The sequence below is a fragment of the Lissotriton vulgaris genome, chromosome 1_2, assembly GCF_964263255.1.
Source record: "Lissotriton vulgaris chromosome 1_2, aLisVul1.2, whole genome shotgun sequence".
Classification (NCBI taxonomy): domain Eukaryota; kingdom Metazoa; phylum Chordata; class Amphibia; order Caudata; family Salamandridae; genus Lissotriton; species Lissotriton vulgaris.
In genome coordinates this window covers 87,326,077-87,352,509 of record NC_141686.1, presented here as the reverse complement: position 1 = coordinate 87,352,509, position 26,433 = coordinate 87,326,077, and the positions used below count along the sequence as shown (strand labels likewise).

General features: G+C 45.4%; 2 protein-coding genes across 2 annotated transcripts in view; one reads left to right on the top strand and one right to left on the bottom strand.

The window, feature by feature from the left end:
• The window catches only part of LOC147733968 (leucine-rich repeat and transmembrane domain-containing protein 2-like), a 68,401-nt gene extending 55,861 nt beyond the window's left edge, over positions 1-12,540 (bottom strand). The window contains exon 1 of the mRNA XM_086952874.1: positions 12,078-12,540. The gene's annotated coding sequence lies outside the window, so the exon portion shown is untranslated. The remainder of the gene's footprint in view (positions 1-12,077) is intronic.
• LOC147733967 (voltage-dependent calcium channel subunit alpha-2/delta-4-like) overlaps positions 1-26,433 on the top strand; it is a 961,982-nt gene that overhangs the window by 695,090 nt on the left and 240,459 nt on the right. The window lies entirely within an intron of this gene.

Sequence of the window (26,433 nt, the reverse complement as noted above, 5' to 3'; positions counted from 1 at the left end):
GCAGTATTTATTGTATTCGTGCTGTGTACTTGGCATGTTCATCATTTCAGTAACTGGCCTTCTGCGTTCCACGAGGCTGTTGTTCAGCTTCGCTTCTGTCGCGCTATGTTTTGAGCAGCTTGTCTTTTTCGGTGGAGTAAGTGTTGTTTTTATGTTACTAATGAGCGGTATAGATGGTGTGTTCGCACTCGCAGGCGCTGTGGCACTGGATTCTCGGTGCCTCTGGGGGGACAGTGTCCCCTATTGCGGATGGAAGTGTTCCTGCCTTGTGTGTTAGGTAGGTCTCGCCCTGTATACATGTCACACAGGTCACATATTTATTTTTCAGCCCCATACTGTGTAAAGTTGTGCGTATGTGTCAGAAGACACGAACGAGAGACGCTTCCTCGCCGGTAATACAACACTCATGGCTTCCCTGCTGGACAAATGGTGTGATCGTGGTCGAACCCCTTTCCTCCCATGCCCTAGGTTCTGGCCACCTTAAAGTCTGGCTGAGCAGTTATGTGGGCTATATAAGCACTGGGAGGTAATCGGCGCGAAGCGGCCTGTCCCACCCCTCCCAGTGTCTGATGGCCACAGCAGGGGCTGCTCGGAGCGAGCCCGGCGCGAGCCTTGTCCATGGTGCTGAAAGGTGCTTCAGTCGGTGCCACGTGTAACGTGCTTCAGTGCACTTGTCTTTCACACACACACACAATTGTACACGTACATGGCTTTGTAGGTACAAGCAGACATGCAGACTTTTACACAGGCCGCGCACGCGCACACAGGACAAACCTTCGATTTGTAGATGTCTGTATTGTTGTTATCGACATTATTCGGCAATCTATGTGGCGCACACATGCATGAAGCCATCAAGTAATGATAACAGATGTTGTCATCAAGCGCCAGTGTCTTACACACATGCACACTGGGCGTCTCTTGCACCAACACACACATACGCCACGTGTGCAAGTGGCCTCTCACATACAGATTCGCACACCAGTAGAGGTAGACTACTGTACGTGCTCCCTGTTACCTCTTTTTCGCTCTCTCTTTCTCTCACACACACAAACACACAATCCATATGTCTTTTAGATGTAGCTTCTGACCGACACAAACAAGGGACGTCCCACAAACACAGAGTGCTACAAACGCGCAAATATCGCCTTTGAAATGCCGGTAGGTCTGATATACATCAAGTGTGCTATCTGCTTTACACACTTAAACAGCGATTACACCTGCAACAAGCCAGGGCTATTGGCTTTGTCAATGATTATAATTTCCTTAAGATAAATAAGCAACAACTATGGCTTCGTTGTATATACTATTGAAAATGCTATACCTCTTGTGGGCTAGCGCAGCCGACCTTCGAGTCTGACCTCCTGTGATTCAAAAAATGAATATGTTCTTGTGCTACGTGGAACTGAAAAACAATCATCTTTGAAGTTGCATCCAAAGCAGTGACGGGTGGTACTATTGCAGAGTTTAGCTCCCCCCACCCCCCTCCCCCACCCTGAGGGTAAAATTGGAGACCCGTCTGCATTTAAAAAGTGCCGTTCCTGGGCACCGGCAGGACCAGGCCCACTTAAAGCCCTGCTCACACAGATGATAAGATGCTGCAGTTTGTGTGCTTGTGACTGCACGATGGACTGTTGTGGAGCTGCAAGCTGGAGGCACTCACAGGAGAAACACGCGTCCAAAGACTCAGTAAACAATCACCCGGCAGGCTGACAGCAAGGACAGCCCCTCTACTGTCAGTGTACAGCATCACCCTAGTATGCCGGGCTCGGGAATTGATGGTATTGTCCTCCTCGAATGTGAGCTAACCAGCCTCAGCCTCGATGCTATCCTGGGAGCAGGCAGGGGTGTACTCGTTGACAGTGTTCAAGTACCAGAAAGCAGTAAAGACATGGATGTTCCCTCCACTGTATGATCGACGCCATCTTTGTAAAGTATTTGACCTCTTTTACAAGATTAGGCCCTAAGAGAGTCCATTACCTGGAAAAGCACCAGCAGGATGCTGATGAAGGGATTATGGAAATAAACCCCAACCAAAGGCTCTTCCCTATCAACCAGGACCCAGTGGGACATTCAGGCACCCTGGCGCTTCTGGATGTGCTACAACCCAGGGTGGCTGTGTTCAGGGTTGGATGGGATGCCCACACTTGAGAGACGTTCAGGGCCCTCTGCAGACACTCAGTCAGGGTGCGCTTGTAGAAAGGCTGACCGCACAACTCCTGCCCCATAGTGACTTTTTCTGCAGCTGAATCTCTGACCTTCATTTGCCATCTGGCAAGACACAACTCAGAGGTTACCCTTTGCTGTGAGGTCCCGGCGACCCTCTGTGCACCCTGCCAATGGGCACCTTAGAAGAACACACACATGATGTCAGACCACTTGAGTGGCACCACGTTAGTGTATCACTTTAAGGTATTTGTGCCAATGCACCTGCGTCTGTAATATGTTGCAATAATTTACCAAAACAAGAGGAATACTGGAGAGACCAACCGGCTACCCTGCATCTTAACTGCAGACACTGACAGTCACTGTGCAGTTAAACTTTCCCTAGTCTGTAGTATCTGTCTGTGGGTGTTCCATTTGTGGGAGGCGGGGTCAAATCTCACAGATTGAGCTCATTCTGTTCCTATACTTTCAGCCTAATTTGTCTGAACCGATGTGTGCCTATAAATTTCGAATCCCCCAACCATGTGGGCATAGAGCCCGATTTAAAGTTTGGTTGGCAGGGCACTCTGTCACAATGGCAAAGGAGTACCCTTTCCTTCAAACCCTCCGCCCGCCCCATTTAGAGACAGACAGGCCTTACATTTTCCATCGAAAGAGTCATCAGGGTCCTTGTCCATAAAAAACTTCCTCCAATGGTCCAACATCGTATAACCTCTCACTGAGTGATCACAAGAGCGCAAACACCTCTGCCTGTACCTCTATATTTATTGTAAATATTTTTGTAATTGAAATTTAAACTGCATGTTTTTTTCATATAAATAAAGCTGCCACCGCTGCACACGTACCAATGAATAGTGCTGCATTAGCATTAGAGCTATTCTGATTTTTTTTTTCATATTTTCTCAGTGACTCAGGGTAGTCTGTTCACTGTAGTATGGGAGGGCGCAAAGCGAAGCCCCTCCTCTCTTTGGATAGTACCACCTCCTCCTACAAACGAGGCAGGCCCGCTTTACTACGCGTGGGTGCCACCTGTGCGTCCTGTCGATAGATATTGCAGACGGCGCTGCACAAAGGTCCACGGCCCTTCCTCTAATACCAAAGAAGTCCTAGCGTGTCAAAAGCCAATGGGGTCCCAAATGCACCTCCAGGACAGTTTGATAATATAGGCCTGGTTTTCTTTCTCTGGTATTAAACCCACAGTTCAATGAAGGCTCTTTAAACAGTGAAGGAGGATACACACAAAACCAGCCATAGAAATCACTCATGGTACACGGGACATTAGCAGTTTAGGAGATACATAGAGAAGGCAATACCGAAACTTGTCTAGCTGGGTATGGTGGCTCAGTGGACTAATGCCTCCACTGTAGAGGGCCTGTGTTCAACCTCATGGTCACCGGTTCAAATCCGGTGGGTCCACTCAGCCTCTCATCCTCCTGAGGTCGATAAAATGAAAACCATTGTGTTGGGTAACAATAAATATATGTTATTCAGCGCCACGATACCCTTCAGTGAACGTGTGCTTTACAAAAACACCTCATGCTAGGTGGGTGTTAAAGTAACCATTATGCATTTAACTTATATATAATCCTAGGTCTTAGATGCATGTGACCCCTGAAAGGAGCCAGAAGCGTGTACCTGGTGGGGTTCAGGCTGCGCTCACCTTCTGTGGCCGTGCTCGGCTGTGCAGGGGATGTCAGCCGCCTGCCAGGGCTGTGCTGAGCTCTCCCCCCGCCCGGGTCTTCTCCCGCTCCTTCTTCAAGGAGCTCTTCTTTAACTAGGAGCCTCGTCCTCCGCCCCCACCCCGCTCTGGCTGCCTCGGGGCGGCCAGTCGGAGGCATCCCGGGCGTCCATATGGCGCGCTGGTGTCTCCTGTCATCTCGCATCCCTCGCACGCGCTGCTGGCGCGCGGAGGGGTGCGCGCGGTGCCCCCGGGGGACGGATGTGTTCTCTATCATGTCCCGCTCACCTCTGTCACGGCGCGCTGCTTGATTTCTTAATATTGTTTCTCACATCCTCGCGTAGACCGCGTCTTGGGGAATCTGTATGTTCCATCGCAGCAAGTGCGACGGGCTGGGCAGCTGGCGAGGGCACTGTGCGAGAAGGAAAGGATGCCTTCCACTATGAGAGCATGGGCTCCAAGGCCAGAGAGGCTGGAGCGAGCCAGAGCCGAGCCCACGTCTGACTTGGCTCTGAGAGCCTGTGCACAAGGCGAGCCCTGGAAATGTTTGGCAAGTAGTTCGTGCAATAAACATCATCAAAAACGTGATAAAGTCTCTTACAAATTCAAAGAACCTTATTTATTCAGCACTGGGAAGAGTTTCATCTTAGTACTTTATATTTTATTACTGCATTGGGAAGGATTTATTAAAAGTGATAGTTTAAACGTATACTTGGAAACACAATGGCACTATTAAACTAAGAGGCGAGTCACTTGTCATTCATGACAAAAATGTCCACATTCTTTTTCTTTATAAAGGCAACAACTTTGTATTCTACTAAATCAAACACAAGTGGTTTCGCACACATCCTTAGCTCACGTATCTGAAGGTGCTCATATGAAGTGAAAAAGGAGGCCCGGTTAAGTATATATTTGCCTAGGCCTAGAGTGAGACCATTTTTGAGATTGATCACTAGTTTACTTGTTGCACATTGGGCAATTCAGCCCCTGGATGGGTATCTTTTTCTGGCTTCTACTTTACATCAACAGTTAGTAGTTTGTCTTCCATTCTCAGTGCACCGGGTCAGGGCATGGTGGCAGCAGTGCTTAATTCGAGCCTGTGGTTTTCGGTGCTCCACACCGGCACTTAATTGTCAACACCGGTGCTTGACAGTCTGCCACAAGGTGGCGCTGTCTGGCTAATTTCGAGATGGCAATAAACAACAGTTAATTAATAATTCAATCTACATTCTAATGACTGTTACATGCCACCTAAGCCTTTCTTATAGCTTTGGGGGCCCAAATAGTCTGAATTGTCGCGCTTGTAGGAGTGTGGTGGTTAGTAGTTGTGTTGTTACTATCACTGCCAGCATGGCAGGAGCAATGTGTGATGCAAGCTCCAGCGGCCTCCCAACGAGAGCCCCAGCACTTTGCAAATCAAGCACTGGGTATCAAGCAGCAGACACATGAAAGCTCGGCTCGTGTTGGGTTTGACTGCCCAAGAAGACCTCGAGCTGAGCCAGAGCCAGGCATCTGGCTCGAGCCTGGCTGAAGCTTTCAGTGGCTTGCCCACCTCTAAGGCCAGCAAGGAACAAAAGAGAATACATCCTTCATAATGGAATTACACTTCCACTTATGGCCGTTCACTTTACATTTGACTGATACAGGGGAAGAGTGCACCTACACATCTGAGGCATATATGACTGTTCACCCATACGCCTTAAGTCATTTGCCTGCCCTAGAAAAATGTAGAAGATACTGGGTAAGAAAAAAGATCCCTTTTTAAGTCTGGACTGTTAGCACAGCTCTCTGCCTGACCTTTTATTACCAATTCTTTAAAATATTCAAAGAGTGGGCTTTGGCTCCACCCAGAGGACCCTTACTCACTCACTTCATGCTATTGGCTGTTAGTTGCACCATTCCTCCTTTCAGGAAGTGCTTCTAATGGAATGCACAAGGAACTATTGTACATTTCAAAAGTGCACCCAATAATCACGCTGTTTTTGCTACTTTTTCCCTGGCATTTGCAAAGCCAATAAGGCAAGCTTTAATGTCATAAACATTAACTGTGCGTGCAAAGCTTGTGAACTGTATTTGTGAATACCTGGGTTTGCATGTGCTGGCACCTTAAAACTAGATGTATTGGCTTTGCTAATGACTGTTCTCTAAGTATGTTTGTTGCATATGTACTATATCTCAAGTTCATACTTATTATAGTGGAGTGATACAAAGACAATATTTATTTATGTGGGTTTCAACTATGCCCAGGGGCTGTTGTAGCGCTTCACACGGTTCTAATGCTGCCAAGAATATGTCCTAGTGCGAGCGATACAAGTGAGCAATACAACAACCACATCTTGGGGTAACGTACAAGAGTTTTCAGCAGGAAGGGAAGCTTCCCAATGTAGCCTTCTGCAGTGACAGAATATTTTCATTGACTAGGATGAAAGGCACTTTGCGAATCTCCTATCCTCAAATTACTTTGCGCCATCATCATCATCATCATCAATAAAGAGGCCAGGATCCGGGGGTGATCACGAGTAGACTGCGCATCTGGCTCTCTCGATTTGGTAAAATAATCAAGAAATATTTCTGACATCTCCGTGGATAGACAACACTGGCACTGTCTGGAGAAACCTAAGCACGCACTATATGCTGAAGCGTCTCTTGGCGTTTACATGTCAAATGGCGTTAACCTACGACAAACGGGTGCCTCTAACAGTGCCTGACTATCCCATTGTGATTCATCATTCACAGGAAGGTTGGTGCTTCTAACCCCCCTTTAGCCCAACATCACGGAGGGGGCAACCTCGGTTTCAGTGGCCGCAAAAACGATTTAATGAAATATGCAATAGGATGCGCCACGTGAGTGTGTGTCCTGAACATCGACCCCCAAATATTGATGGGACACTATATCCAGCATAAAAAATAGATACACAGGTAAGTAAGTCTAGATTTCCTATATCTAACTCCCCAGATATGTGACTACGTGGTACATATGTCTTAGATGTGGAGTTGGGAACAGTAAATGTATACTTCCCAATATACACTCACCTTTTGATATTATGTCCCTCAATATTCTTGTATTGCGATATTACGGCGTTCATATTTAATGATACAACCCTACTCGCGCACAAAAGGGCCGGTTTTGCCACAAACCTAGAGGACTATTTCAACGGTTTGCAATCGCTGACAAATTGTGTGATGCCCTAACCATCTATTTTAAACAAAACGCCTTTAATATACAAAAAAATTGACCATGCTCGTAAAAGTAGAAAACCTCTTGCAAAACTTGGCCCTACAGTGCACTACGACAGATGCTGAGTCAATCTAAATGATGTGCTTTGTCCCTCCACCATATGTATCAATTGGAGTCTCTGATTCACCAATAACACAGAGAGGGACACAGTTAAGAACACATATTTGGAAGACCCTGAAGTGTATAAACTAAAGTCTTCACAGCATTTTACCCTCAAGCAAATGGTCAAACAGAGCGTCTCAATCAAGTCACGAAGCAATACTTGCAATGTTTTACTTTCAGTACTCACGACCCCTTGTCACCCCTGCTGCCCATGACCGAAACGCCTGCCATTCGTTCGTTAGTACTCGGCAAGCGCATTTGCCGCCTGAAAATGATATCACTTTCACAATCATGTGTACCACTGACCAATGGGATGACCAACCACCTCAAAGAGCCAAAGAGCGTGTAGGAAAAACATATTAGCTAGACACATCTACCTGCACCTACTTCCAATCTACACGCTACGGTGTGACACTAAACCCATCAACACATCAAGGGCCACGCCAAACTGATAAACTCTTTGTAGACCCACTTACCATCACTCAGGACATCAACCTAGTGACTGTGAAACTGGCTCCACCGGCTCCCATGAAAATGCATCCAGTTTTCCTTGTTTCTTACCAAGCCAGCTACCTCTGCCCACCAATATGTGCTGCCATTCCCTGTAGTGCCTGATCAGCCTTATGACCATGTAGCCTACAACATTCCTGTTGGCAAGAGCGCCTTCTGCCTCACCGGACATCATGCTTAGCAACACGAATGTAGCAGACATGCTTGCATCATACACATATCACCGGTGACAAGTCAAATACTGCTATGTATTCACCATGGTGGTATTTAGTGAACCAACTATAGCTTCCTATAGCCACACTCTTCAACCCAAGAAGCCGCTGGGCCAACCTACAATGGCCACCTGTACTCAGACCAACCTAAAAAGGCTGGTCCCATGCACTAAAGGAACACAACTCAAACTATGTTGTAAACTTTGGCAACAACTTATCCTAGTGATCCTGGCTCCGAGCAGCTATGCTAAATTCTAAAATAATGCCCGCAACCTAGGCTGCAGACTGTTGAACTCTTGTGCCAGTGGCTTCAGAGAACACCAAAGGGTTTAGTCGCTCTGGCTCGTCAGTCCTTCTCCTCTCTGCTCGAGTGAGGTAAGTGCTCGCTGCAGGGACTTGCGTGTAACCTTCCGTCATAAATTTGGGTCCAGGACTCAGGCCTTCTTTGGTTGATAAAAGTGGATTGAGTTCGGGCACTTGCTATTCACAGACTAGCAATATTCAAAATTGGCTAGCAAGCATGTCATAAAAGTAGGTTATCGTATAGTAAATAGTTTGAGCCGATTTAATTATAATCTTCATGGCCACAGAGTGGATCAGTATGATGACAAGATTAGTTGCAATATCTATTCAAAGGTTGACCTCTGTCGCAATAATCGCTTTGTGGTCTGTAAATTGTGTGCGTGTATGTATGTGTATATATGGCGGTGAGGAGAGAATAAAGACACTTTATTTCACTGATATTGGTGTTCGAGAGATCTGTACCTGGGGGAGGAGCACGGCATCGAGAGCCGAACTCACAGGACTTTGCTTGCATATATATATATAGCTGCATACTGCTATTGGACAACTTGCTTCTTTTTGGTTTTTACACGCCTGCACAGTTCTTTTGTTAATTAATTTACTGTTTGGAAATTGCCATCTACGAACTATAATTCAAACTTTAAAAAAAACAATGACAAAATGATAGCGGGTATGTCATGACGTGTGTGCATGTGCTGTTACATCTTGATACATGCACATACCTTGTGCCTAGGACTGAGGCTGCATTAAGGCCAGGTTAGGTAACTGCCTTATGTCACCACCAGAAATGACTACAAAAGCCAGACAGATTGCAAAAAAATATGCAAAAAGTGACAGATGAAGTGCTTTTATGTAAATCAGCTGCTGGTTAAATTAAAGCATTTCCAAGCATTACATTGGGAAACAGCCTTTACAACTAGGTTTTTACCAAGTTGTACCTTTACCACGCAATTTTTTACCACATATGTTTTTAAAACGCATATGCTTATACAATGTATGCCTTTACCATGCATTTAATGTAAGCTTTTGGGGTGTGGGGGGTCTCTCCCCAGAAATACATTGTTTACATATATAATTATATATATATAAACAATGAGTGCAAAGGTGTATGTTATAAAAGCATACGTGATCTCAAAAAAAGTGCACTGTAAAAAATGCATGGTCAAGGGATGCTGAGTATTTCCCTGCGTTGCTCCATCATACAGCCTTTAAATTTTGCTGTTAGGTACGTATATTTGTAAAGCCCTCTATCTCCTGCGAGGGTATCCTAGCGCTGCCTGGGTCGCCCTAAGTGGTGTGTGTTTGCCCATATGTGACTCCTTTGCTTGCTGTGCCATGGGGACTTTCAGTGCACCACACTGAAGAGGCTCAACAGGGCTGAATCTGTTCTGGAGGTACTAATGTTTCTGTTCAGAAGAGACGCGGTCTAGCAGTTCAGGCTGGACTACTCCTAAGGGCAGGGCTTTAAGTGGGATGAAGAAACAGGGGTGTGTGTCTCTAAAGGGGGCGTGGCCAATGTAAATAAGGGTGTGGCTTAAAATCATGTATGCTATAAATGTGTGCTTAGCATAGTGTGCCGCCAGACTGGTATTTTGCTGTTTATGTCATTGCATCCAGATATACGATACAAGTATTATCATACCTACAACAAGTCATGGCTATTGGCTTTATCAATGGTTGTTAGATGCATAAGATAAATAAGCAGCAACTATGACTTGTATTAATATTGAAAAAGCTTCCACTTAAAGCCCTGGTAACACCACGATAATGTTGCTGCTCCTGAGTTTCAAAAAGAGAAGGGAAATCCATACAGAAAATGACTCTCTTCAAAGGATTTCCCTTCCCCTATAACGCTCGAAAAAAATGGACCGCCTGTGCCAGGGCACAAAACAGAGTTCGATAGAGACCCGTTTCGAGGCCTCCTTAAAAAAAACTGCTGGTGCTCAGACCTGGTGAGACCCGGCCCAATTAAAGCCCAGTTTAAGGGTACAGGTGTTGATTCCCGCGTGTCACCAGAAGGCTGGCATACAGATTGGCACGGCTGCAGCAGTCCCAGCTACTGGGGGAAGCTGGAGAAAGTGACAGAGGCGTCAGCAGCTGCCCTGGCCCTAATAACCGTCCTGCAGAGGCTCCAGCCCGCCGGGGAAATGCCCGGTGGACAAAATGGGCAGTCCAGGCCTTCTCCCCAATTGCATGATATATCACAGACTGGCCAGTTTATTCGCATTTTCAATAGTATTTGCTGATTAGTTTGAACAAACCCAGTGTCGTATATTCCATTCCACCGGCATTTTTTATTTCAGGTGATACCCTGTCAGTCGAGAACAGGTTCTGGGGGAAGAGGGTGCAAAGTTGGCATAGGTAGGTCTCTTTCTGTGATGGCACAGACAATCTAAATATATATATATATTATGGGCCGTACCAAGAGTGGTTACCAGTGTTCAGCTGCATTGGAAGGTTCTCATCCATCGTTTTTTCGCTCTTCGAGATTCCAACAGACCGACTGAAGTGGTCTCGTTGCTGAAGGACTGGGGCGTTCAAATGTCACGATATAATTCTGCCGAAAATCCCTCCACTGAAGCCGCTGGAGTCTGCCTGCGCTGCCGCTAATGACCTCATTCATACCGGTGCTCATCCCTAGATCGCGGCTGCCACCCCCGCTGGGCCCCTTTCCTCAAGCTGCTCATTAACCAACTCTACCTGACTTGGCCTCGTCCAATCGCGGGAGGAGGGGGGGTTCTGCTCCCTAAGGCTTTGGAGAGGTGGGCGGGGGTTCCGAGGGTGCAGGGATTTGGTGATTTGTATGTTTTTATTTTTTGAGTGGAGGGGGTTCGGTTCCTCTTTACGCCGTCATTGGTTGTGTTTATTTAAATAATTGTGCATATCCGTCCACTGCTGTGTAGTCGCTGCACCCTAATGGCCGCTAAAGTCATTTCATTTTGAGGCATCTGAGTGGGTAAGTGCGCCGATGACTGACTGTATTATGTTGAGTCCAATCGTGTCCAGACAGAGCCTCTCGCGCCAGCCAGTATTTATTTCATTATAGGCTCAAGTGTCCAATGTGACGAGGATGTGTGCTGCCGAGCGCCACCGGCAGGGGGCAGCAGATTGTCCCCAGAACCATCAAATATGTTCCCACTGAAAGAGGAAGGGCAGCAACATGTCCTCTCACCTGGAGCGCCCAAACACCCTCCTCCCCCGCCATAAACGTTCAATGGGCTTACACGGCGGGCGGGGTTCCCTGGCTCCCGACAGCGGCTGCCCCAGGGCGGCACGTCGGATTCCTCGAGGGTGGCAGAGAGTGCCTGCCAGCGGTGCCCGCCAGCCTGGCACGTCTCCTGCCCCCGGGTACACCTGCTGTCTCTGATCACCTCCCCCAGGCTTTCCATCAGTGTCACGGACGCTCAGAACGGGAGGGGGCTGGGCTGGCACCTCATTTCTAACAATGACATAACACCATTTACCGTTTATGGAATGTCTTGGAGTGTGAGGTATTTCACTGAGGTTGTGGAGGGGGATCTGGCCCCCGGGCAGCGGAGCGCTGCATACTGCTCAAGGGTAGGCGCTAGGGAGGGATTACATGCAACTAGGCGCCTAGCAGCAACATTGGCGACCCTTAAACAACAGGTGCTATCATGCCCCCACTCATTCAGTCGACTCTACGAGGATGACAACCTGAGGCAATACGAACAGATGACCTGCACGTCACGCACAAAGGTCGCTGCTTCAAGCGCATGAACCCACCGAGAGGTCTTAGTTATCAAGAGTAGTGCATCTATAATGAAGGGTTGAGGATGTATTGGAAAACAACCCACCCTTTTACCCGGGGAGGGGGCAGGGATGCGGGCACTAGTGCCCAGGTATAACTTACTGTTCTCCCAGGAGCAGGCTGCTCTCTGTCCAGCTCTCGAGTCGCCCTCCGGCAGCCTCGCCCGAGGCTCAGGTCAGACAGACGGCCTCAGGGCAGGTCTCAGCCTCCCACCCTCTGCCACCCCGGGAGCCCGGGCTTCCAGCCCACCCGGCAGGGGGCAGGCGCGATCCGAGGCGGCGGGAGGTGGAAGGCAGGTGCGAGAGACTACCATCCTCCGAGTGCAGGCGGCAGTGAGGAGGGGAGGAGAGGAGAGACGAGCGCGAGCTGGGGAGTGACAGCTGGGCATGTCTGTGCGGTGACAGCAGCAGCGCCCTCCGCGCAGGGGGCGGGTGGGTGGCGGCGCCCGTGCCCAGCACCTAGAGCCCTCCACGGACACCCGCGGCCGAGGAATCACTTCTTGGCAAAAAGTAGGAGGGTGAAATGTTAGCCAGAAGAAAACAAATACATCTTTAAAAAAAACATAAAAGCAGCAAGAAGACAGCCGTCTGAGGTGATTCCTTCATTCGACGAGCCCATCGTTCTGAGGGTTGGATTTCGTGATCACGGGCATCTCTCCCACGGGAGGGGGAGGGGGTGGTGGCATCCGCGTGAGGGGCTGCACAGAGCCCAGCAGCCCTCCCGCATCCAGGGCCCCCGTGTGGTGGGGAAAGCTCACCGAATGGAGAGGTGGGGGAGTGGGTGGGACGCTGGGGGGAACCTCCCCCGTGGAATCAACAGGAGCAGGGCACGGGGAGGGTCGGGGAAGAGGGGCTATCATTGAAAACATTAAACCCGACATTATACACAGCCTCGCGCAGGCACGGGTTTCTGTCGGCTGCTCAGGCATGGTTAAAGATGGTTTTTGCGGCTCAGCTGTTCTCCTGACTAGGCTAATGCCCCGGGAATCTGTTCGTAAGAATCAATGTAATCACTTTCAAGGAATTTTTTGACGGCATTGGCAGTAATTGGAGGCAGTCGCACATACAGCCCCACCCCCCGTTCCACCCCAGCAGAGAGCTTGGTGGGTTAATGCATTTGCTCAGAAATTTGTGTTTTACCGACAGGGGCAGTTCATCATTTACTGGGTTCAACAAGGCTCAGTTCTGGATCTAGGTCTATTATCTTTTTATACAGCCTTGGTTGCCCTCATCTCTTCTTTTGGGTTTTTACACCACCGACCCCTGTGCCAGTGACACGCATCTTTCCCCTCCCAGCTTTCTCACACCTCACATCTAGGCACGTTCATCATTTTCTATAACAACAACACACCACCGGGTGGCCCTTCATTAGATCGCCAATGTTCCACTTCAGTGTACTTCCCTCCAGACACCTCGGCTTCGCCATCTCTGCTAGACACCCAGGCCCGGACTGGCTCACACGGGCACCGGGCATTTCGCTGGGAGGCCAGAAAGGGTGGGAGCAGATTTGATGCTGGGAGCTGGAGGCCACCTCCAGGCCTCCACTCTCTCCAGCCTGGGTAGGGGCTCTCACTGCCATCGAAGTCACTCGGAGCGCAATCTCTCAATTTAAACATTTATAAAGACCAGCTGCGAACTGGCAGAACAAATGTGAACTCTGATGTGGCTTACGTATTTGTCGCCAACAGACTGCATTTTAAAATAACACATGGGCACCTCCTGGAGAGCTCTGTGTGTGCCTAGAAAGTTGGGTTCTATAATAACATTAAGAAAATTCTGATGGTCTGTGGTGGAGAGATCTGTATGCGAATGTATGACTTTACAACGCATGCATTTACAACGCACCCCCTTACAACGCAGTTTTTACACAGCAGCATCCCTTACAACGCATACATTAACATCGCCTGCCATTACAACAAAAATTTTAAAAATACATTTACAACGCATTCCATTACATCGCATTATAAATTTACAACGCATACCCTTACAACGCTAACCATTACATTGCATTTAAGGTAAGAGTCGGATAGTGTAGGGGTAAAAAGTACTATTTTAACTCGAGGGGGTGCAACAGTAGGGTAAGTGTTGAATAGTGTAGGGGTAAAAATAACTAATCTAACTCCGAGGGTGCAACAGTAGGGCAAGTGTTGGATAGTGGTACTATGCGTTGTAATGGTCTGTGTTGTAATGACATGCGATGTAATGCCTGTGTTGTAGTGACATGCATTGTAGTGTCATGCGTTGTAGTGACATGCAATGTAATGGCTGCGTTGTAGTGACATGCGTTGTAAAGGATGTTGCAATGTGGAGAAGAGTGGCTCAGGGGTTAGAGGCGGCAAACCCGGAAGCTGAGATCGGCCCTGGACCAGGGTTCAATTCCCCGCCCCGACGGGGGTTGGGCTCAATAATTCCACGGACTCGATAATTCTCGCTCCGGTGCCTACTCGACTCACGGGTTCACACTCTGCGACTCTGGGCAATAGCTTGCTTAATCTCCACAACGGCCCCTCGCGGCGGGATGCCTGGCTTTCACCTTGTGGATACCCTGCCGGGGTATCTCACAGGGGAATACCAGGACGGGTTCCCCAAGCAAGCGCATAGATGCCTGCGATGTGGGCGATTTGCGCTATATAAATACATGTACATTTACATTACATGTGATGACTGTGTTGTAAAGGTTGTTTCCCCTGTATGCACTTTTGTCACAGCTTTAACCCTTCATCAGATAGAATAATGGGTTAATGTGCCTCCTGCAAGGTACAGAGTGTAACAGGCACCACATTACACACCCACTACAGCAGGGTACCAGCTTGTAAACATTCATAAGAACCCCTCTTACATCCCTAAGGCATTGATGGAGTCAGTGATCCTCAGCAGGGTGGACTAACTCAGCAGCACACTAGTAGGCCTTCCCCGTTACTAGTTCTTTCAGCTCTATACGATACTAACTTTGCCACAAGAACCCTATTTAATCTTCCTAAGGACACACCTGCTTCTCATTTCTGTCACCAGAGTGGCTGGTGGGCTCCCAAACAAGCAACAGGTCTCACATTTGCAAGAGTTTGATCTATTGCATTGTAAATAATGCTTTTATTTATGAGTTTTGAAAACCTGCTAGTGGGGCGTAAACATGCACTTTATACTTATAGTCGTTGCTTACAATAATCAAGGCTGGCAGTAACTGCGCCACTTTTACTGCCAGCCTTGATTCTCGTAAGCAAGGACTATGAGTACATAGTGCGTGTTTACGTACCGCTTGCATGATTTAAAAACCCATACATAAAAGGCATTGTCATTTACATTGCCAATAGGTCAATCTCTTGCAAATGCAGGACCTATTGCATTGCAAATGCGTTTTTAAGAGTAGGCAGTGGTCAATGGGACCAATGCCTTCTCTAAATACATGTTTTCGCAACCATTCACAAAGGGGAAGGGGTCCCTTGGGGACCCTTTACCATTGCGAATTGGTTTTCACCTACTTGAATTAGGTGGTAAAATGCAAAAAAAATTTGACTGCATTTCAGTCACCAAACATTCCTACATAATGGTATGATTCAGTATTAGCAATGGACCTCCTGAGCATGCCCTTTCCTAATACCGAATCGGTATGTATTCGCAATTCCAAATTGCGATTCGGATTCATGTTACTGAATAGCAAATTGGAATTTATACATAACAACATGCATTTTTTCGGCTGCAAACTGTTAGATCGGGCCATTTGCCAGCACAAAAGTGCATGATACGTATGGCCCAATATTTCTGCTGGAGAGAGAGACATGAGTTTTGTCTGGTGGCAGTTTTGACTCCTCAGAAAGTAGCGCAGAGGGTTACCATGCCATCTAGTATATACCCATACCATGCAGTTCACAGAACTGTGGATAACTCAGTGGGTACTGCTCTTGTTACATAGATCTTTTTGTTACTTGCAGTTCATTAGTAAAGCCAAGCCCCAACCACTGTGGTCTGATTTAAATCCTGAGTTTGTGCTTCTCCAAACCAAACACTCCTAAAACATACTGCCTACAACTATGGATGACGTGATTGCTACACCTTGTATTCCTCATTGCCTTATGCAACATTTCCTTACACTGATTTATGCACGTCTGATTCATTGTCTCTGTGTAATGTGTGTGATGTAAAGTGAGGGAGTCCGTGGAGAAGGAGGTCACTGGGGGGGAGGGTGTCATGTGTGTGCAAATAAAAGATTGTGGCACTGGGAGCCCCAACGCTAAAGCCGTCCCTGCATGAAGAATAGTGAGCGCCGTGGAGAAGAGCTGAGCAAGGAGTAAAACTGGTTGCAAATGAAGAAGGAAGACAGAGGATCAGAGAAGAGAAGATGCAGGAAAGGTTGAGTAAGAACTGAGAGAAGTGATGTTAGAGAGGGATACAAGAGGTGGAAGCGGCGGGAGGGTATATTGAAAGGCTGACTCAAGACTGCGGAACTAGGAAGACAACGCAGAAAAGTGAAAGAATGAATGGAAGACGCAAAGAAAAGGGACGAACATTGAGGACAAAGGAAGGCAGAGGAAAGAGTGCTGGAGCCGAAAAAGAGGAGGCCAGGAGGCAAAAGTTATGTGCAAAAATGAAGACAGCCGAATTAGCTAGAACTTAAAAAGAAGTTGAAAATATATTTACAGGGTTTTAAAATGAAATGCAATTCTGCAATATATAGTTTTATTAATTTTAACCCAGTGAGATGTTTTATTGATACAGATAAATATACAATATACATACCAATTACGAGTTATGCAAATGTATTCTTAATAAACAATTGTAAAAGCTGGGAAATTAAATGACATCATGAGAACTCCAGCTTTCAAATATAGTCATTTCTAGAGTGCAAAAGTTATTAATCACTTTTATGAATAATCTTCATTTTCATTTAAATGTTTTTTAACTTAGAGCTGTGAGAAGAGTTCATACCAGAGGGAAGAAAGGGGAATGCAGGGGTAAAGTAACGAGAGAGGGCTGAGGAAGAGCAGAGAAGGTATAAGATGAAGGGGAGAAAGGGAGGAAGAAGGGAGAGGACATACGAAAGAAGGGGGCAGAACGAGAGAAGAGGTGAGTAGGAATATGGAAGAAATGGGTTGGAAAGATGCGAGCAGGGGAGGTAAGAAGGAGAGGTAGGAGGGACGAGGGAGAGTGACAGGACACAGACTGTAGGGTGATGAAGGGATTAAAGGAAGACAGGATAGAACATAAAAGGTATTAGAGAGATAGACTAAGATGAAAAGTGAAAAATAAAGGGATAAATATGGAAAGAGAGCGTCAGAGAGTAAGACGGCTCAACTTCCATAAAGATTTAAGAGGGCCATTAATTCTTCCACATTCAAGGCATTAGACACACCTGCCCTCTCTTAATGCACTCGCAGGGCCTTCCTGAAGCGCTCCACCTCCATGCATTTAATGCCACTCAATGCAAGACATTCCCTCATCTCATTCGGAAACGCCGGCCGGCTCCTAAAATGCCAGATAAAGCGTCAGGGCTCCAGGGATCCTTTTGGGAAGAGACAAGTTAATTGCTAATCATGCAAGACTTTCCCATCAATGCAGAGAATACACGCCTTTGTGGCACTGCTCTTTAGCTGTGAACATCGCACGGTAAAAGCGCGGGTGCTGTGATTGCTTAAAAAGTAAAGAAAATCAGAAAAACGAGGTCTTTTCCCTGCTTCCTCGCTTGACTGAACTGGGTGACCCCACACAAATATTTGAGCAAGTATTTGATTTCACTGAGCTTCCTTTTTTTTCCTTACTGCATTTGAGAGCACTTTGAAATGTGTGAGTCCAGTACATGTATGTGCACAAGTATGTGCGCTGTACAAGTACCTTCCCTCGTGTCTGATTTAAATAACATTGATGTTGCTCCAAGTAAGAATCTAGGCGACATGCAGGGTGCACGTGCCAACCGACTTGCATCTTAATTCACTAATGGCATGGCAGAGGCGGGGGGAGTGAATGTTTTTAAGTTCAAGTTAAAAACTGTTACTTTTATTAAATGCCTCTCAATTGAGTGATGCGCAAACAAATGGTTAACAGCGCTTAGAGACCCCTGTGGTTATAACGCGCCATATAAATTAAATAAATAAATAAATAAATAAATGACGGACGGAATGCGGAATAATTCATACATTCACCCCAGTCAAGAGATCTGGGTTAAATCCATCTGTACTGGGGTGAATGTGTGACATTGTTCTGCATTCTGTCCATCAATTGTTCTTTTTGCATTTCTCAATACAGTGATATCAACTGATGTACTAAGTTAAAACGCCTCTCAAATGCCCTTTTTTGAACTTTGAAGAGTCGTTATCGAATTTCTTTACGGTGTTTGGTGCACAGTTTATGTGTCAAGTATTTCCAGGCCTCGGCTCGTGCACAGGCTCTTAGAGCCCAGCCAGGCCTGCGGACTCTGGCTCGGCTCTCCTTGTTAATTTGTTGGCTCATCCACTTCTAGGAATCCGCTTCCGTGGCTCCATCCGCTGTGGTCCTTGGGAGTGGTGGAGAGTAGAAGGAAGGCATGCGGTCAGGGTAGCTGTCCTTTGTCCCGAGGGTGCTATAATGGACTAAATCTCACTCTACCCCACCTGGCAGCAGCTGTCACACCCAATCAGTGGATATGTGGGTTGGTGGGTCCACTATGGGCCCAATTTACAAAGGGTTTCCCACTCATGGCAGAGGCCCCGCAATCGTGGCAGGGGGCACTCACTCTAGGCGGGAATCTTCAAACTGCAGTTTCTCAATGTGAGGTCCTGCCACAAGTGAGAGCCCTGTGTCTCTATGCAAATTACTTACACTCTGGTTTCTCTGGGCTTGGGGTCTTCCGCTTTGCTCTCTGCATCTGTTTCCAGAAAATCCACAAGGTGGGATACTCTTCCTTCGTGTCCTACCTTGAAGATATGCTCTTTAGGACAGACCATTGGGTGTCACTGGTGTTGCTCTTGCTTCAATTCCATGGCATGGCTCTCTATACTTTAGTACTTCCCAATCCAAAATGGCGCCATCATTCTATTCCATTGTTGAACGGGAATCCAGCAAGGCCTATTTTGATTTCCTGGTCCCTAATGGAAACTGTCCAATAATAAATAATAAAAACCACCGCCCTGTCCCCGCCCTACTGTTGTTGCCTGTGCCGGCCGCACCTGGCAAAAACCATGACCCAAAGTCTGCAAAGACATCAGAAAATGGAGGAAAGCATTGAACGCAGGTGAAGATTCAACACTGCAAATATTTTCGTTCTTAATTGGATAAAAACTCAGAACACCTTCTTGTTAAAAAAATTGAAATGCCCAAGTAGGACCTAATTTAGTACCTGGACATGTTTATCTAACACATCCTTATCCAGTGGTACAGCCAGTTGACCTAGCTTTGTATTTGGTGATACAACAGAAGCTGTGTCTCCTCACACTATAATAGTGCCTGTGCATTCTAGGTATGGGGGAAGGGCCAGAGATGTAGCCTCCAACATAGATAGATTAATACACGTATTGATCAGTAGAAAAGTTTGATATTACTTGAGAAAACTTTAAGCAGGTCCTTTGTCACTGATTAACTACTTATATCTCATGGACAATATGGGGTAGAGTTCGGAAAAAATGTAAACCCTCTAACTACTCGCAATAAAAATGAATGTCATGGAACAAGAATATGTGATATGTTCATTAGTAGCTAGATCTAAACTATGAAGCAAGTTTGTTAACAAGGCTTCTTCCAATTCTTCCCCAAATTACTGGATCAGAAAGTAAACCTGGCCGTAAGGGCTGCTGGAAATGGCATTACGGGCCTAGCTCCATCCGCCATATCTTGTAGACCACTTAATAACAGGGACTATAAATGGGACAGAAGAAACAGGATGGAAATAGCTGCATAAACCTGTGTAGCTTAAACGCGGGCTGATAGGATTAAAGTATAATTTCAAAAGACAGATTATTCTGCAGCAATCTGACATTCATAGGTTTCCCACTAGAAAGGGCAGGGCTTCTGATTCCTACTTGAAAACACAATGTCCATAGAAGCACAGGCTTCTGTCTAGTCACTGTGCCCTCAAGCTACCTTGCAAGTCCTTCCTTTCATCAAAGTACAATGGAGCACCTGATGTATTTATTACCAAACTAGGAAAGGCCTTGTAGTAGGATCAGAGAAAGCGACCAACCATACACATGTACCAAGGCTACTTCATTGGCTTCCATAATACTCCAAAATGACATCTGAAAGGTTCCCTCCAACCTACAAAATGCAGAAACTCAGCTCTTGTGCTGGTGTTTAGGCAGCTGCATATATGAACATGTGCATGCTTCTGTTATTTCTATAGCAAGAACCTTACTAAAAGGCAGCGGGGTGTTGTACAGGGTCGAAGACAAGCATAAAGTCGACGAGTGATAGGAAAGGTAGTTGGGCTGTGAATAGTTAATTCATTGTGTTGCAGATTTCTTTGAGTTAGCGACTCGGCAGCTCTTTCATAAATTGGAGCATCATTGGGGAATGTTGTTTGAGCTCCTGGTGGCATAGATGGAAAAGGCTTTGTGCCTTGTTTTTGCTTTTGAACACATTATTAAGTCTTTTGGTGCCTGATGGTGTCTTGGCTGCCATTGTGCATAGACCCACCATAGATGGCGAGGTGCTGGGTGTGGTGGCTTTATGAAGGACATGACTGGTTTTGGAATGTGATGCTGGTTTGCAAGGAGAGCCAATGCAGTTTCATCAGGATGGGGGTGATGTGATCATATTTCTTCAGGCCCGGGATGAAACAAGCCAATAAAGGTAGGATGTCCTTATGGGGTGCCAGTGCAGAGTCTGGTAGGCCATGGAGTATGGCGTAACCATCATTCAGATGCAAGAGTATGAGGGCTTTAACAGCAGTTTAAAAGTCATTTTATGGAAGAAATTGTTTTGCTTTGTTTAGACGAGAGAGCAGGTACCAGGTTGCCTTTGCTGTTTTTGCAATGTGATCCTTAAGGGGGGCGTGACTCAAGTGGCTTGGTATTTGTTGAAAGTTGGGGTTTGAACCGGTCATGGTTCATGTCTCTGAGCCACATTTGTACTGTTTCTTGATTGTTGCTCTTGGCTATAACATGAATTCTATCTTGGTTGGGTTAAGCGTCAGGTTGTGCAGGCAGTGTCTGACCCACTGGATTTCTGCAGCAGAGAAGACTTTGAAGTAGAGCTGCATATCATTAACATATAGGTGAATGTTGATGCTTTTATCTGTGAGTAGAGCACCAAACGGCTCCATGTAAAGGTGGAAGATGACAGGAGACAGCATGGACCCCGGGTGATTATAATCGTGTGTGACTTGGAAGGGAAGAATCTAGTGTCAGTTGCAGCCACGGCCCGTGGAGGGAGTTCAGGTGGGGCAGAAAAGCGGGGCGGGGGACGGGCAGTTGGGGGGTGCTAAAAACCGGAATATGGAGGACGCGCTACGAAATTCGTTTTATTTATTAAATTGTTTACTTGCCTCCATTTATCCATATTCTGGTTTTTAGCACCCCCCACCCTGCCCCTCCCCCACCCCGCCTTCCTGCCCCACCGTAACTCCCTCCACGGGCCGCGGCTGGTCAGTTGCAAAAGTGGAAGGAAAACCAGTGAAGGACATTGCTGGTCATTCCAATTAGAGACCCTAAGTTGTGTGTAAGGGTGGGATGGACAAGCATGTCAAAGGCTGCTGAGAGGGCCCGGGGTATCAGGAGGCAGCGGTCATCTTCATCTGTGGTCAAGCCTGCGATGTGTGAGGCAGACGTCACCCATTCTGCAGCATGATCTGAAGCCAGACTGGTGGTCGTGCTTGAGATGGTTTGCATTGATGTAATCTTTGAGAGAACCATAGACTGCTTTTTCCGTGGTCCTTTTGATTAATGGTAGGTGAGCGATGGGCCTGTAGTTGGCAAGGTCATCAGGGTCTAGTGTAGGTTTCTGTAGTAGTGATAGGATCTGGCTTGTCTTGATAGGTGTATTAAGTGAGGAAAGCATTGGCAGGTGTAAATAGGGTAAGAAAGAACTCACAGAGAGAGTTTTGATGAAAGACAAGAGCAAGACATCATTTTCATAATTAGCAGCTTTGAGGTAATTGAGCAGGTCTGCGCGAGATGGGGTTTCTAAAGGCTGACCATAGAAGGATTCTATGGGAAGGGGTGGGCATAAGAAGTGAAGCAGGCTTGGTGTTGTCAATGAGCGGTTTTATCTTCCGCATTTTATCACTGAAGAAGACTTTGAGTGCATTACACTTTTCTATGGAGTGAGGAATCGGCGGGTATGACAGTGGGTTGATGCGGTGCTTGATTGTCTTGAAAAGCTTTCTGCTTCTTGTGGTGGCTTTATCCTTGATGCTGGTATATTATTTTCCTTTGGCTGATCTAATGAGTAGTAGTGTACAAGATTTTCATAATTTGCTTTTGCATAATTACGTGAGCTTTCAGCAAAATTATGCATAATAAGGTGAAAGGCAAATCCATAATTTTGCACTATATTTTAGTGCAAAATACGTCGTCACATACATTTTTGGCACAAGGACATATTTAACAAAAGCCCTACGAACAACAGCTGCTTGACCCCAATTGTTCATTTGCACTAGTGATGCATTTTTATTATGAACAGGGAGTTTCAGGATACATTTTTAGCACAAATGGCATAATTACAGGAAGTGGTGCGTAAATGTGGGACTTTCATAAAACAAGTGTATCGCCAAATTCCCCAAATTACAGGAATTGCACTGGCATAATTTAAATTTCACTCAGGTCTATTCATGACATATCTGCATGTTGTGCATTATTGTATTTGTTGCATACTTCTAGCCGTGGCTTTTGGACCAGCAGCACTTTACATGCTGGAGTTTTTGAGCTCCTGCTTAGAATGTTGAAGGTGGAACTACAAGTCCCAGTATGCAGTTCCAGTCGAGGAAAACAGTCAGTGCTGTCCAAGGTGTCACACACATGCCAGGGGGCACCTGGTAGCTGTACTCGGTACCCTCCTTTCTTCTTCCACAAACATGGCTCATGCTCATTCTCTTTCTACCCCTCTTGGAGCACCCTCTCCTTACTTTCCTATATTTTTCTTTCCAAGAAAGAGTTCATACTAACTATATCCGAGGGGACACCCCTTCTTATCCTCTGAGTCCACCTGCCACAAAAGAGAGGAGTCTGGGTGACCTTGGATTGAAACTCCTTATTTATACAGTTAATTTTTTTGGCATCCTTTTTTACCTCTTGGTCACAAATTAGACTTGTTACCTACAAACTCAACCCTTTCGCAATAACATTTAAACCAGGAAAAGGCAGAAAGGGCTTTCTTAAATACGCATGCCCTATGGCGGTAGACAGCCTATGCGCCTCGGGAACAACGTCAAACTGTAAGATTATTATAGACTCTGCTGATGTCACGACATCTACAAGGTAAATGTAAAAGTATTTTATCGCTCTCCAGACCTTACAATCTAACCCTCAAATTATCACCACCTCAAATTCTTCATATTTTGTGAACTAATTAAAAAAATTATATTCCATATTTTTGTAACTAAAAGTTATTTAAGGAAATTATTATTGCTAACCTAACATTAACTTTAACACTCGTTTTGATTTAATTATATTTATTTTAATTAAGTGCCGTTTTGAGATAGCTATTCCTAGCCCTAAAATATGGCTTAATTAAATGTAATTAAATTAATTCGAAATAATTAATTAACCATAGCCTAATACTACGATTACCCATAACCTTGAATTCATAGTACATGTATTTTAATTAAATAATTATCCTTAGACCTTGTCCTTATAATAGTCCTTACCTTTGAATAATATGCTTTAAATTAATTTCCTGTGTATCAAATCATTTTTCTTAATCTATTTTTGAATAGTCCACTAACGCTTAATAAATGTATATTTAATTAAACAACATGAGTCATCCTTACCATTTTTTTATAGATACTATTAAATTCTTCTTTACCCTGTGTTTAATTCCTTTCACGCAATTAAATGCTTTCTTCTTACCTAAATTATACATTCTTTATTCGATCAAAATATGATCATTTACAGTAATAAAAGCATTTCATAAATATAAAACAATAAAAATGAGAAACCCATGTTTCATAAAAGTCTTATGGCAGGCGGACTATAGCAGCACTAGAGGGAATACATAAATTACATGATTTCATCTCCAGAACTTATAATAGTAGGTATTATTAGGTATTAACCAGTCATATTTACAGAGGCACTTTTATACAGTTTGGACCTTCTCCACCAACAATACAGCAAACATCTCGATATTGCAAATACGAGCCATCGTGTAGTATCAGATCTAAGAATGCATAGTCTTCGCTAGGAGATCTGGACGACAGTAGGCGGCATACTGGGATTGTCCAGGTTTTCCTAAAATCCGCCTGGGTGGGACAATAAAAAAGAAAATGATCAATGATCTCAGAGGTGATGTGACACGTATCCATAGCCAAATACTACTATTACCGATAACCTTGAATTCATAGTACATGTATTTTAATTAAATAATTATCCTTAGACCTTGCCCTTATAATAATCCTTACCTTTGAATAATTAATTTCCTGTGTATCAAATAATTTTTCTTAATCTATTTTTAAATAGTTCACTAATGCTTAATAAACGTATATTTAATTAAACAATGTGAGTCATCCTTACCATTTATTTTATAGATACTATTAAATTCTTCTCTACCCTGTGTTTAATTCCTTTCATGCAATTAAATACTTTCTTCTTACCTAAATTGTTTCAGTTGTTGTCTCTGTGCCAGTCATCTTTGTAGTCGTCACATCGATTTAGCGACTCATCTATGTAGTGTCATGGATGCTGCAGTACTTAATTTGTGGCGGTGGTTTCCCGTGCTCGACACCAGCACTTAATTGTCAGCACCGCCTCAAGACACAGCCCACCACATGGTGGCGGTGTCTTTTTTAATTTTGAGATGAGCACAGCAACCGTATTTATTAAGTCAATATACACCAAAAACGATTACTACCAGCCTCTTATGCCATTATTACAGCTTTGTGTGGCTGAAAATTGTCTGAATTGTCAAACTTATAGGATGTCTGTTATGTTGGTACTGCCAATAGCTGCGTTGGCAGGGTATGGGTGGTGCAAGCTGCAGTAGCCTTCCAAGAAGGGCCCTGACACTTAATCTTTTTTACAAATGAAGCACTGGGATGCTCTGAGGGTGTACCCCCAGTCACACACCCTGAACCAACAAACATTTGCATAGCGAATAGGTCTCGCTTTTGGGACCTTATAAGTATTTAGTTATGCAGCACAATATCCTTGGTGCAACAACATCAACCGTTGCATGGCTAAACACTTATAAGGTCCCCAAGGCGAGACCTATTGGCTATGCCAATGCTTGTTTTACCTGTGTCTTATTAAATATGGTTTGAATTTATTTGGAACTACACCAGTGTACCTTTTTGTAAAGAGGTCCAACACCTTTTGGTTGTAGTTTACGCTATATAAAACTGCTAAATAAATAAATCAGAACTAAATATGGGTCCTGCGTGGAGTATTTGGACTGAAAAGGCTTGCATGTACGGTAGGAAAGCAGAATGCTTCCTCTTAAACTGTGAAAACTAAAGGGGCAAGTAGTTAGAAAACCAACCCTGCATGCACCCATAGTGTGGAAACTTTAAAATGTGTGTCAAGTGAAACCTGTATGCACTTAAAGGGCGAGAACTGGAAGGGAACAGATATAGAGCGAGGCTACTGAAAAGGGATGCACTTGAAGAGTAAACACTAAACAGGTATGCACTTGGATGTGACGAGCAAAAGAAGTGCATTTAGGGCGTGACAACCAAAAGGTCATGCGCTTCGGATGTGACAATTACAAAGACATGCATGCTGGACTTTAGGAAAGCTATTAAAACTTTTCTCTTCCCCTCTGCGTAGCCATTTCCTGTCCTTCTGCATGTTCCTTGCGCCTACCTGTTCTGTTCCTTAGGCTCCTGGTCTTCTTTGACACTGGCAGCGCCAGGATGCCTCTTCGCTGAGGCAGCTGTGCGCTATATAAACTCAGGTAACATAACATAACAACATAACATAACATAGAGACTTAAAAGAAAACTGTTAGGATGTGACAAGTGATAAACATTCATCTATGAGTGATAAGTGAAAAGGCATACACTCAAGGTGTGGCAAGTGAAAAGGCATGCACTTAGAGTGTGGAAACTGAAAAGACAAGCCCTTACTTAGGGAGTGACAAACGAAAAGGCATGCACTGAGAGTGAATAGGCATGTACGTAGGGTGCAATAAGGCGTGAACTTAGGGTGGGACTAGTGAAACGAATCTGGAAGCACTTTGAGAACTCCCCCAGCAGAGGAGCATGCAAAACACAGTGCTGAGCAAAAAGTGCCTGCTATGGGGCACTCATGCCGACGCAACCGAGATATTTATTTTCCGAAGTTAAAGGCCAGCATTTCACAACCGATCAGCAGGAAATTAACATTCACTAAGACAGAAGGAGAACG